We start from the raw sequence: 12,656 nt of genomic DNA, 5'->3' as shown, positions 1-12,656 counted from the left end.
GACAATATAGAAGAGAAGGCAATACATTCTGGATAGTGACATCCGTGACTGGCTTGTAGGGAAGTCGTGAGATTTAGTCTGAATCATGAATCCTGTTTGATCATTTCAGATGAAGGAGAAAACTTGACCAAGAACATACTGGGAAAACAAGAGGAAGAACAAATAGCAGCACATGAGAGTGGAGGTGGAGGGAGAAGATTGAAATATAGGTTGGGGTCATATCATGGGGAGTTTCAAATGCTGGGCTAAGTAATTGGTTATTTATTACAAGCAATAAGATATGAATATTTTACAACAGGGAATGGCAGTAACTCTGGCAGTACTGTGTAGAATCGATTGGAAAGGAAGATCGTTAGGTAACTATTGCAGCATGTAGATAAGGAGTTAAGAGGGTCAACACGAAGGTAACAGTGGGAGCAGAAAGAGGGAGGTCTATCCAAGACACGTTTTGAAGATGATTCAAATTTTATAAGTACTTGGAATCCCTCACAGACCAAACATACACAGGTGTGTTTATTGCAATACTTTCATGTTGTTTTGATATGCAGAACAAGTTGTGTTATAAATGAAACTTCATTCAAAGGAAGAGAAATAGTATGATAACTTACCACTAAAACAAGCAACTTAAGAAACTGTCACAAATGGACTATACAGGTAGTGATAACAGGATGTGTATAAAGTGGAAAAAAATATTAAATTGGTTACTTACACATCATGATGCCTTAGAATGTTTTTTTAATCTTTCTGAGTCTCAGCATTTACAAATTTAAGAGTATTGGGCAAAATAATTTCAAATGTTGTAATTCAGTTTATGTTTTGCATATATGAAATGAGTTTTTATTAAATGGAATATGCTAAATTAAAGTATTTTCCTAAAAGGTGCAGAATTAAAGTATGTCAAGAGGATAATTGTCCCTAATGATGATGACATTTGATAATAAGTGCATCTAATAATTAAATTATTCCTGTGTCTACATATTAGAAGCACAAAAGTTCATATATGTTCCTAAAGGGATGATGAAACTGATCTAGGAGTTTTTATATTTCAACTTTTACTGCTCAATTTTATGGTTGGATATATTTTATGAAAAGCATTGCCCTTTGAATCAATACTGTGTTTATAACATTAATCTAATAAATAAAAAAAGCATTAAACAAGGTAACCATATTAAGCAATTCTTAATAACCATTTTAAAGCTATAGTGGAGTAATTGATTATGGCATAAACCACTTTTTGCCTTTAAAAAATTACTGTATATGCTCTAAAAAAGGTTACAGTTCTCATAAAACAAAAAAATGTGTGTTTGCCACAATATTAAGCAAGAAGTTGGCTCACAGGTTAAGTCTGGAGGAGAGGATGAAATTATATAGCATCCTCCTTAAATTTGGGGATCAGAAACTTAAGAGAATCTGTGTCCCATTTTGTAGATGGAGACTAAGGAGATGACAAGCTTGAGAGGAAAGTCTCATATACTGTCATGATGTATTAGCCACAGAATAGAAAGGGTGTCGCCGAGATCTGAATGTTTGTGCCCCCCACCCCCAATTTATATGTTGAAATCTAACCCCTGAAGAGATAATATCAGGAGGTGGAACATTTGGGGGGTATTAGGTCATGAGGGCTCTGCCCTTAATGGGATTAGTGCCCTTAGAAAAGAAGCCTGAGCAAGCTCCCTGGCTCCTTCTACCATGTGAAGACACAACCAGAAGTCAGCCATCTTAAACCTGGAATTGGACTCTTACGCAATCATACTGGTACCCTGATCTTGGACTTCCAGGATGGTGAGAAATAAATTCCTGTTTTTTATCAGCCACCGAGTTTATGGTATTTTGTTATAACAGTCTGAACAAAGACAGGTGTCATGGCATATCGAGGCACAAGAGGGTGGAAGACAAGACCACTGAGCTTTGCATTGTCCAGAGGGGCATGTGAAGTCACTCCGATGCTCCTAGATGCAACAGTCCAACCAAGGAGTAGCTCACTCTCAACCAATTGTCAACAGGGATTGGGACATGACCAAAAATACCAAATAGGATAAGTTATATCCCATAAAGGTCAGCATTAGACCCATTAAACATAGTTTCTGACTTAGAGGTAGATATCCCTCTTCTACCTATGACTCAGTACCATTTGTATAAACTGTCTTTCTCCCCTACTCAAAGCTTAACAGTTTAAAATCAACCCTAGGGAAAGTCTTGAGCAAGTTCAACTTTTATAGCCAAGATATCTTAGATATATCTGAAATTTTCTGTATTTCCTTAGTAGCATCTGGATAAAGCATCAGACAAAGTTGGGGCTTAAGTTAGATATTAAATTCCTTTATAGAATAAACCAAAAAAAACAAAAAGTCACACATCTGATACTCTTACCATGAATTTCATATCTTCTGTAACGACATGGAAATGCTAAACAGTGAACATATTCAATATTACATAAAATTTCCATCTTTGTGTCTTAAATCCAGAAATGTATCTGTGTTTGAAAAATAATCTAGGTGCTATTAAATAATTTTGAAAACAAAGTTACTTTATACAGTATTTGTGAATGTTTCTCATTGATGAACTCACTGAATAATTGGTTTTTGGAGAAAAATGTGTTCAATTCACAGGTCCAAAATTGGTTGTTTCATGTAGGAGTTTATCACAGAGCAGGTTACCTAATATCTCTGAACCTATGGAACAAGAAAATACAAATACTTACCTTATATGGTGGCTGTGAAATTAGTTATGTAAATACAGGTGTTTAATGTCACTCATTTTTATTCTGTTTTATGCCCCAAACTTTAAGGCATAAAGCACATAGTACAGTGCTTTGCAAATGGTTGGTATTTGACAAATATTGTTGAGTAATTAGATCAATGGAGCTCATTCTAGTATAGTGTAGTGTTACCTCTTCCATCCAGTCTTTCCATTTAAAAAAATTTTCACCTCTTTCAATGACCAACTCTTGTTTATTTGGTCATTCCATGCTAGACTTTCCCTTTCAAGGCTTTGTTCAACATGGCCATCAATTCCTACCACACCCAAGGCTTTCAAAAACAAAATTAAAATAGTAAAATGGTGTTATCAATCTATCAGACCCACCTTATGCTATCCTCTTTGATAATCCCTTACTCTACCCTCTCTTCTACTTTTATATATTTTATTTCAGGAGAATCCATTTATTTGTTGTGCATGCAAAAATAATAGAGTGCAGCAGAAAGAAAAATACAGTGTCTTATGTCATGTAAAACATTTTAGATATATGCCAAGATTTTTTATCTCATCTAAAATTGACAAAAAGCCAAAAGTACATCATGTTAACTTTGGATAACAGATATGATTACTTCATTGCTAATGAGGCTAATAAGTCTACTTATATAAATGATGTTCCAGAGATCTATTTAGAAAGCACTTATGACTTAATGAGGGCGTGGTACTATTTTTTTGTCTCAAAATTATTTCAAAGATAAAGTTCTGTGCAAAACCGAAAGCAACATTCAACAAATAATTAATGAAAGCATTATCTATTGATTTATGACAACAAACACAATTGGTCATGTAATTGCACTGTAACCTTTCATTCTCGTAGCATAATGCAATGGCACCTACTTGTATTCTGAGCTAAATCCTTGCAAGTCTCCTTCAGCCCTTTGTCCCTGCCAGGAGTTTCAACATGTAGTGTCTTACAACTTATTTAAGAATGGAGAGCAAATACTTTTTCACACACTATTCTTTCTTTACATGGATTGAGGACAAGCCATAGCACCTCTCTGGAACATGAAGTACTTTTTTAGATAAACAGCTGTACCACTACAGCTCCTATTTTCTGAAAAAAAAAATACACACACACACACACACACACACTCACACACACACACACACACACACACACACACACACACGGTGCCAAAAAATGTATACACATTTTAAAAAAGAAAAAAATTTTATTAAAATTGTAATACTCAATATATACCAATAATAAAAGATGAATACAAGTCACATTCTACTTGTGCAATTACAAGAAGTGCTCAAAGTGGTTACCATCAGCATAATTTTAATACAGTTTTTTCCTTTCTTAAAATGTGTATACATTTTTTGGCACCCTCTGTATATATACCAGATGTGCCAAAACAATGTATACAAGTGGACACTTTAGTCAACGTTGCGCAAGCAGTATTTCACCATAATCAGAAGTGTCTGGATGCTGACGGTAACCACTTTGAGCACCTCTTGCAATGGCAGAAGTCAAATGTGACTTGTATTCATCTTTTATTATCAGTATATATTGAGTATTACAATTTTAATAGCTTTTTCCTTTCTTAAAATGTGTATACATCTTTTGGCACCTTGTTTTGTGTGTGTGTGTGTGTGTGTGTGTGTGTGTGTGTGTGTGTGTGTATAATGCAAATTTGGAAAGCAAAATAGGAATTATAATAAACTTCATTATTTATAATGCCCAAGAAAATCTGGATTGTGTAGCTTAAATTTTTCCTTTTTCTGGAAACAAAACAAACAAAATCTTTAGACAATCTATGAATATCATAGAAGTTTTGTTTTTAAATCTTTATTATCCTTTAAATATAATAACTCCCTCTTCCCTTTGAGATTCTTTAAATATGTTTTTCTCTAATAAACCACAAGAACCCTTTGTTCATTTTCCTGCAGTCTTCAAAAAGTACCTCGGGAGAGTCTTTTAGAGGAAATTGGGTACACAATCATAAAAACAATTCTGGCAGAACACAAACGTTTAGAAAAACCATTCTCATGTGGTCTCTCTGGAAGAACTTCCCATTTGTCACGTCTGAGGGCTATTAGGGATGATGGTCTTTGCTATAGGCTATCTATGGACTTGGGCTTTAAACCATTTTGCAATTCAGCCAAAATTCTATGTAGTGCTGTGTGTTTATTGTTGGGTGTTGGGGGAAGAGAGGGTGGGTTCTAAAGGGGAGATGCCTTAGTGACTGTGTGCTGTGGGTATTGTGTCCCTTTTATGATTCACTCTCATAGAAGTTCTGTCTGAACAGATTGGGAAGCTGTCAATGCCACCACTCTTGGGCAACCCTGCCCTCCCCCCACTTAGCTGCTTGGGGTATAGTCTTTCAAAGTTACACAAGGACCTCAGGAACATTTTGCTGTTGTTTTAATAGGAAAATTAAAATCAGATGGGATGATCATATTCTAATTCAATGACAGTTCTTAGGATAAAGTAGGCTCTCTTAGCATCATCTGAGTTTGAATAGTATGATCTCTATGTTCTTTTTGGATTACAACTAATTGAAGTCAGGCTAATGTTCCCCTTGCTGACCACATCTAGAGCCCATTATGGTGAGAAATTGGTTTCCATTCTGTATTCAATATTAAAAAGAAACATTAACTTTTCGGTCTAGTAACTAAGTGAAATTCTGCTCACCACCCACACCCTTGAAAATCACAGAGTAGGCTTAACCAAGTATCTAAGATAAAAGGGTCTTTTAATGATTCATTAATGATTTTCTTGGATTTTTAGGAGAGGAAATGAGACTGTACAGAAGGAGAAATTATACTGAGGAGTTTTTGTCACATAAGGGAGAAGATGTCATGTAAGAAAGTTTAAAGTCATGGGAGGATGCATATGGTTATTGTTCTAAACTTGGCAGAGTAGTTCGTGGCTGTAAAGGCAGCACCGGAACTCATTAAGTCTGACACACACAGGAGAGATTCAGTTTTTCTTTGAAACTGTGTGTGTGTGTGTGTGTGTGTGTGTGTGTGTGTGTGTGTGTGTAATTTTGTGGACATGAAAATTTTAGTTCCCTTCGTAGGAAAAGGTGACACATTTCAATTTGTTGAGATCATCAGCTACTCCAGAGAAGTTTTTTGGGTTATCGACCTCATGTCCCCAGTGCCTACATGATGCTTCATGAATAGAGGTGTTGAACATTTAAATACAAAGAGCGACAAATGTCCATCTTTAAAAAAGGTACAAAGGTGACTCTTAACTTAAAAAATTGTATTATTTGACATTTATATTTTTTTGCATTCATGATGGCATTTCAGGTGCATGTTCTCCTTGATTATAATTTCTACACTCCATCTCCACTGAACTAGAGGGAGTAAATTTTCTGGAGATGCTCCTTGTTGGTATATAAATATTTAACTATATATGTGTTATTCCAGTGCTCTCAGCCACGGCAGAGAACAAAACTGCTGACATTCAAAGTGTGGTGCTGGGGAGTTATTTATGCCAGAAGCTAGAAGCCGAACCTAGGAATATAACAGCGTAGAGGCATTTTCTATTTTTGGTATGCAGACATTTGCAGATTTCACCAGCCTCACTGGCTTTATCTATTGCACATATCCAAGCAAATTTCAGCTTGAGCACATTGAATTTGAATATGTTTAGAGTATCTAAGGAAAATATTATCAAACCCTGAGGTTTGAATTCCTGACTCACTGATACTGTCTGTAGTTTGGCTCTCAGTGGAAATTCTTTCTAGCTTCCAGGTACTTTGGTTGTTGGTTCAGAGCCTTGCTTCTCTACCAGCATGTTTGAATATAAGCCAAAAAGCTGGCAGTCTTATGTTTGCAAGTTCTTTTCTTTTACAAATGTTTTTTTTTTTTGTAACAGCTATTTGCTGAACTATGCAATGCTACATACCAACAGACATAGAAAAAAAGAGTAAAGACCGACAGCTTTCTGTAAATGAAGATATCCTCACTAAAATAAAAATGGAATTGAAGAGAGTTTGGAAATTGTATATTAAAACAGATTGGTACCTCAGGGGATACAGGTTTAATTTCTGGCCTCTCCTGAAGTGTCAGACTAGGGGAGAACACCTAAATTCTACTTGACAAGCTCATTGGGCTCTCCGAAAGGACCTTTAAAATCAGCATGGCCAACACTGCACATTTTCCATTTCAATGATGAATGATTAACTATCTATTGTTACATAATAAATTATCTCCACAATTAGTGGCTGAACGCAACAACAAAAAAAATGCATTCCTCTCACACATTTTTTGAGTCTGCCATCTGAAAGCAGCTTGGCTGAGGGATGCTAGCTCAGGATCTTTCATGAGCTTGTAGCCGAGATGTGGGTCAGGCCTACAGTCAACTGAAGGCTTCAGTTGTATTGTTGAATTCAGTTCCAGGGTAGTTCGCTGACATTGCTTGCAAATGTGTGTTGGCTGTTTGGGAGAGACCTCAGTTCCTCTTCCCATGAAACTGTGCTAGGGCTGCTTGAGTTTTCTTAAGCTGTGGGGACTGGCTTCCTCTAGAGCAGCGGTTCTCAACCTTAATGCCACAACCCCTTAATACAGTTCCTCATGTTGTGGTGACCCCCAAACATAAAATTATTTTCATTGCTACTCTATAACTGTAATTTTGCTACTGTTATGAATTGTAATGTAAATATTTTTTTGTTTTCCAATAGTCCTAGGCGACCCCTGTGAAAGGGTCGTTTGACCCCTAAAGGGGTCGCGACCCACAGGTTGAGAACCGCTGCTCTAGAACAAAGAGAGCGAGTCAGATGGAAATTCCATTTTTTATAAACCTGCCTGGAAGGCCACATACCATCACTTCTATTGGTTAGAAAGGAGTCCGTACATCTGGCCTATATTCAAAGGTAATTAGATTCCATCTTTTGAAGAGAGGAGTGTCAAAAATTTGCAGATATATTTCAATATGATGACAGATGAGTTTAACAAATCTTGCTAATTTTACTTACTAAATAGCCTCTATAGATCCTCTCCAATTTGTCACGTTCCTTTGTACTATTTCAGACCTCAAGATATCAAACTTATTAACTGGTTCTTCATCTGTTATCTTGCATTTCTTAACTCTCTCTGCAGTGCAACCAGAGCAATCTTTCTGAAATCTAGATACATCATTCTGCTTCTTGAAACTCATAATTTGTTGTCCATGACACAAAGAATAAAACACAAAGATCTCTACCTAACATAGACAATACTTTATGTCTCCAACTTATGATGCCAGACTCAAAACCCTTTTCTCTGATTTAAATTTTATATTTTGTTATATTGAAATTTGTAATTTCTTGAATACCTCGTCATACTTCAGGTACTATTCTCCACTCTATACTAAAAGTCAGGAAACTTTTTGTGAAGGCCCAGGTGGTAAATATCTTTGGCTTTGTGGATCATACAGTCTGTGTGACTATCAAACTCTACTGTAATGATGGGGCATGACTATGTTGAAATAAATTTCATTTACAAAAGTAGGTAGTGAGGCTAATGTGGCCCCTGAGCCATAGTTTGCTGACCCTGTGCTATACTATCTCCTTCTTAAATAACATACCCAACTTCCTTTGTCCAGATGACATTTATAATTGATCCTTCCGGAGTCATCTCAGGTAATGTCTCCTTTGTGAATTTTTTCCAAGGGCTTCTAAATTGGAATAAGGGCTTTTGTTCTGTGATCCTATGGTAGCCTGTAAGTATTATTTTGGCTATATCACAACCTGAAATGGCCAACTTTCTGAAAACCTTCCTCATTAAAATGGTGGGTCTTTTTCATTTTGAAATTCCATTGCCAATTATAGTTCTGGGCCAGTGTGTTAAACAGAATTGATCAGTTAAGGACTAATGCAGAGAAGAATCTTAGGGAAGTATAATATAGAAAAAACTTATTTAATAGAACAACTCCCCTTTTTTGTTATTTATTTACTATGAACTGCTGTTTTTATTTTTTGTCAACTATGGTCTGTTGATCTTTCAATTTGTTTTATATAAATAAAAGCAATAGGATCTGAGGACAGATCCCAGGTTGAATGTACACAATATTTCTTACTTGTAGTTTTCTGTTATAAACATCCTTTCAGAGAACATGATTCATACCAATAAGTCTCAACAATGTCTGCTCATTAGAACTACATGTCACATTGGTATATGGGGATGCACACACACACATGCATGCACCCAGATTCTCATTCAATAGCCCTGCAATTGTGCAAAGGGTTTTATGATTATAGAAGAACCACAGGTGATTATATCGTATAGCCAGTGTTGATAATCACTGAGCTATGGTTCATGTTTAGCAGTATAAATCTGATATGACACCATTTAAAGTCATACTTCATATAAGACGAGGTAAAGCACTATATACATAGGAAGAATTAGAATACCTGGGAGTGACTTTTGGGCACACTATGCTAAATAGATGTTTAGCTTTAAGAAATTTGCTTGAGAGAACTCATCCTGAACTTTTTCATTTTTAAAATGAAATGGTCGGTAATATAACTCTTCATACTTTTATTTCATGGGTTCTTAAGTGGTATATTTTTGCTAAATTTTTAATTCCATATGTATGGTCCAGTTACCTAGTGTTGCATAATTAACCACCCCCAAAATAGGGTTGAAAACAATAACAAACTATATTTTGCTCAGTAATGTACACTTTGGGCAGAATTCGGGGGCGGGGGAGCAGGGGGAGGGCAAAGGCATCTTTGATCTGCTCGGCTACATATCCACTGTGATAGCTCAAAGGCTGGAGTCAATAACAAGCCGAAGGCTCACTCACTTACTGCTCTCATAGGTGATGTTACAGTTAGCTGAGGCACAATTTCCTCAATGAGAAATGAGGATCAGAGTATAACTCCAGTAAATCACAAAGACACATATTTAATATAATAGGTAAGAATTTTACCCTTTGACTACATAAAGAATCACAGCTAGGACAGCAATAGTTGTGCTCCACGAATACCTGTGACATATTACAGAAGAAAACGTGAGCATTCTTGGCAGAGACTCCTAGTTCCCTGCTCCAATATCCATTCCCCCTTCTTCAATTAGAGATCCCAGATTTTTAGTGGCACACATGACTGGAGGGAATAAAGACTATTTATAAGCTTCCCTTGTATCTAGGTGTGGTGATATGCTAATGTGCTGGCTAAAAGTGCTCTGTGCAACATCTGGGGAATGTTTTTAAAGGGATAGGGACACGCCTCTCTCGCTCTCTACAGCTTTCTGATGATTGGAATGTTGTAGCTGCCTGAATAGTTGTATCTGAACATAAAGCAAAACACTATGGGTGGATCTCTGATGATTGTTAAGTCACTCACTGTTCCAATAATGTACTGTACCCTCTCCCCCAGACTTTATGTGAGAAAAAATAAGAGTATGTCTTAGCAAGTCTCTATTATTTCAAATTTGGTCACATTCAATTGTACCTAATCTTATATGTAATGATAACTGCATCATAATTGTCACTGATTTTGGTGTATTCTTGTATATGCCATCAACATTAAATCCCTCAGAGGCCTAAAAGCTATGCCACACTATGATCGTGTCTCCTACTATTGCATTTGAGGTCTTTGATTGATCTACACAGATTCCGAAACTGAATACATTTTATATTTTTTGGTTAGATTGTTTGAGCTACTTACAAACAATTTCAGTTTTCTCATATATAAAACAGAGTCTAATTCCTAATATTTTGGGGAGAATCATATGCGATACTGTGAAAAATACCTTGCACAATTGCCCTGAAATAAGAATTAACTTTAATTTTGTGAGTATGTGGGATGGTGGTGGTTGTGGTGATTTGTAGCTATTATTCAGTAATAATTTGTTTCTGAATTGATCATGTCGATGTTATAAAAACTGGAGAACCACATTGTTTTATAAAAGAACTGATAACTGCAGTCATGAATGTATGTATGTCCTGTATCACCTTCACCCCTCGCCTGCTTTGGCTTCAGGAACAGGGACCTATCTCAGGGTGACTCACTGGCACCTCAGGCTCATGGCCGCAGTGATTGGTCCAGAAATAGTCACATGTCCTTGAACCAGGGAATCCATCAAATAACTAACCAGGGATTTTGGAGAGTGAGGGAGGCACACTGTAATGATGTGCAAATAATTAGCCTCCAGAGGCCACTATCTAGTCGATTTAGAAAAAGCCCATCAACAGTAAGAAAGAATTCAGCTGTGTGTAGAGAAAATCCAACGTGTGAGAAGGTGAGAAAGACACTCCTGATATTTATCAAGTCAATGGTTTCAGGTTGTTTTTATGCTGGTTTCACTCCTGACTTCCCCAATTATGTGAACCAAAAACATTTTCCTATTTTTCTCAAATTGCTTGCCTTGAGTTTCTGACTCTTGAAATTAAATGAGTACTGACTATGTCAGTGAGGAATTAGATGGACAGACCTATTGGGAAATGTTAGGTGAATCTCCTAAGAGTATATGAAGAACAAAATGAGTCAGGAATATTGTGATTATATTGTGTGTACATGCGTATGGGTATGTATGTGTGTGAGGGTAGATAATATGAAAGTCGTAAACACAGCTAGTAAAAACTATGTTCTATTTTTCAATTTTAATCTTTAGGTTTTACCATATTTTCTAATATCTATTTATTTGCCTAGCTGAAACTTCAACATGTAAGCTACTCATTATAATGCCAATCAATCAATTTACCCCAAAGCCTGATTTGTGTTATAAACAGCAGTCTGCAAGGCTAATAAGGGCTCCTTAGGTACCATGCAGGTTTGGGAAGGCATGCATATTTTCCTGGAAGCCTCATGCACCAAACAAGTAGCATGGCTTTGAAGATCAAAGTCAGTCTTATCATTTGATTTTAATCTTTTATCTTCTCCATAAAGCATAATTTTCAAAATTAAGAAACTATTTAATTTTGAAACTTTAAAATGCTTTCAAATTAGTTTTATATGTATCAAATCTGCCATTTTCTTACTGAGCTATATTAATGAAGGAGGGCAGACATAGCTTTTGTAAAAACAGTCTGATAAAAAGAGCAAATACTAACTTCAAAGACTTTGATTAAGAATTGCATGAATAAAAATCCAAGTATCAGAATATTTGTCAATATTTTTTTTAATATAGCTAACTGTTTACTGAAGGGGAAAGAGACCCTCATATCACTGTGTGTATGTGTGGATATATATATATATATATATATATATATATATATATATGCATGTTTATATATGCAATTATAAAACACATCCTTATTTCTGTTAATACACTTAATTATAGTTTTGTAAAACAAATGATAATATTTCCTATTATTCCTAAAGCAGGTAAATCATCACCTTAGCATAATCTTAGATGGACCAATGATATACAATACTCCTAAAATGATTCAGTCTAGTCTAGACAATTAACCAGTCTGGCTACAGTGCAGTCAGATTAGCCATGTAAATCTACAATGTCCATTAAGATTGTTATCTGGGAACCATTAAGATTGTGATTAGGTAACAATTTTTCGCAATTGTCCCATGGTGAGACTTTGCTATGAAACCTTATGATGCTCTCTCATTCATTTTTTTCCTTCTTCCCTTTCTCCTCTTTTCTCACTGTTTCCTCTCCATTTCCTACTTCTCTCTATTCCCACTCTCTATTCTCTTAAATTCTGTATATTTTCCTTGCCTTGCTCACCACTTTTCTCCTTTTCTCTAGACTGAATGCACTAAATTCTAATCAATCGAGAGAGCTTTAGAAATCTTTCATGATAGCTATAGCTGATTAGGACGCAGAACTTTCTGCATGAAAGCTTTTTAGCTGCTCCCAGAGTTGGTTTCCCATTTTCCTTCTCTCCACACTTCCATTCTCAGGGATTTCACTTTCCGCTCTGCTCCACAACAGAAGCTCATTTCCATTCCCTGGGAAGATCAAGAGCTTAGAGTAAAAATAATAGCTCCTCCTCACAAAAACAC

Source organism: Hipposideros armiger, unplaced genomic scaffold (assembly GCF_001890085.2).
Source record: "Hipposideros armiger isolate ML-2016 unplaced genomic scaffold, ASM189008v1 scaffold_308, whole genome shotgun sequence".
NCBI lineage: Eukaryota > Metazoa > Chordata > Mammalia > Chiroptera > Hipposideridae > Hipposideros > Hipposideros armiger.
Note: the sequence above shows the minus strand (reverse complement) of the source record.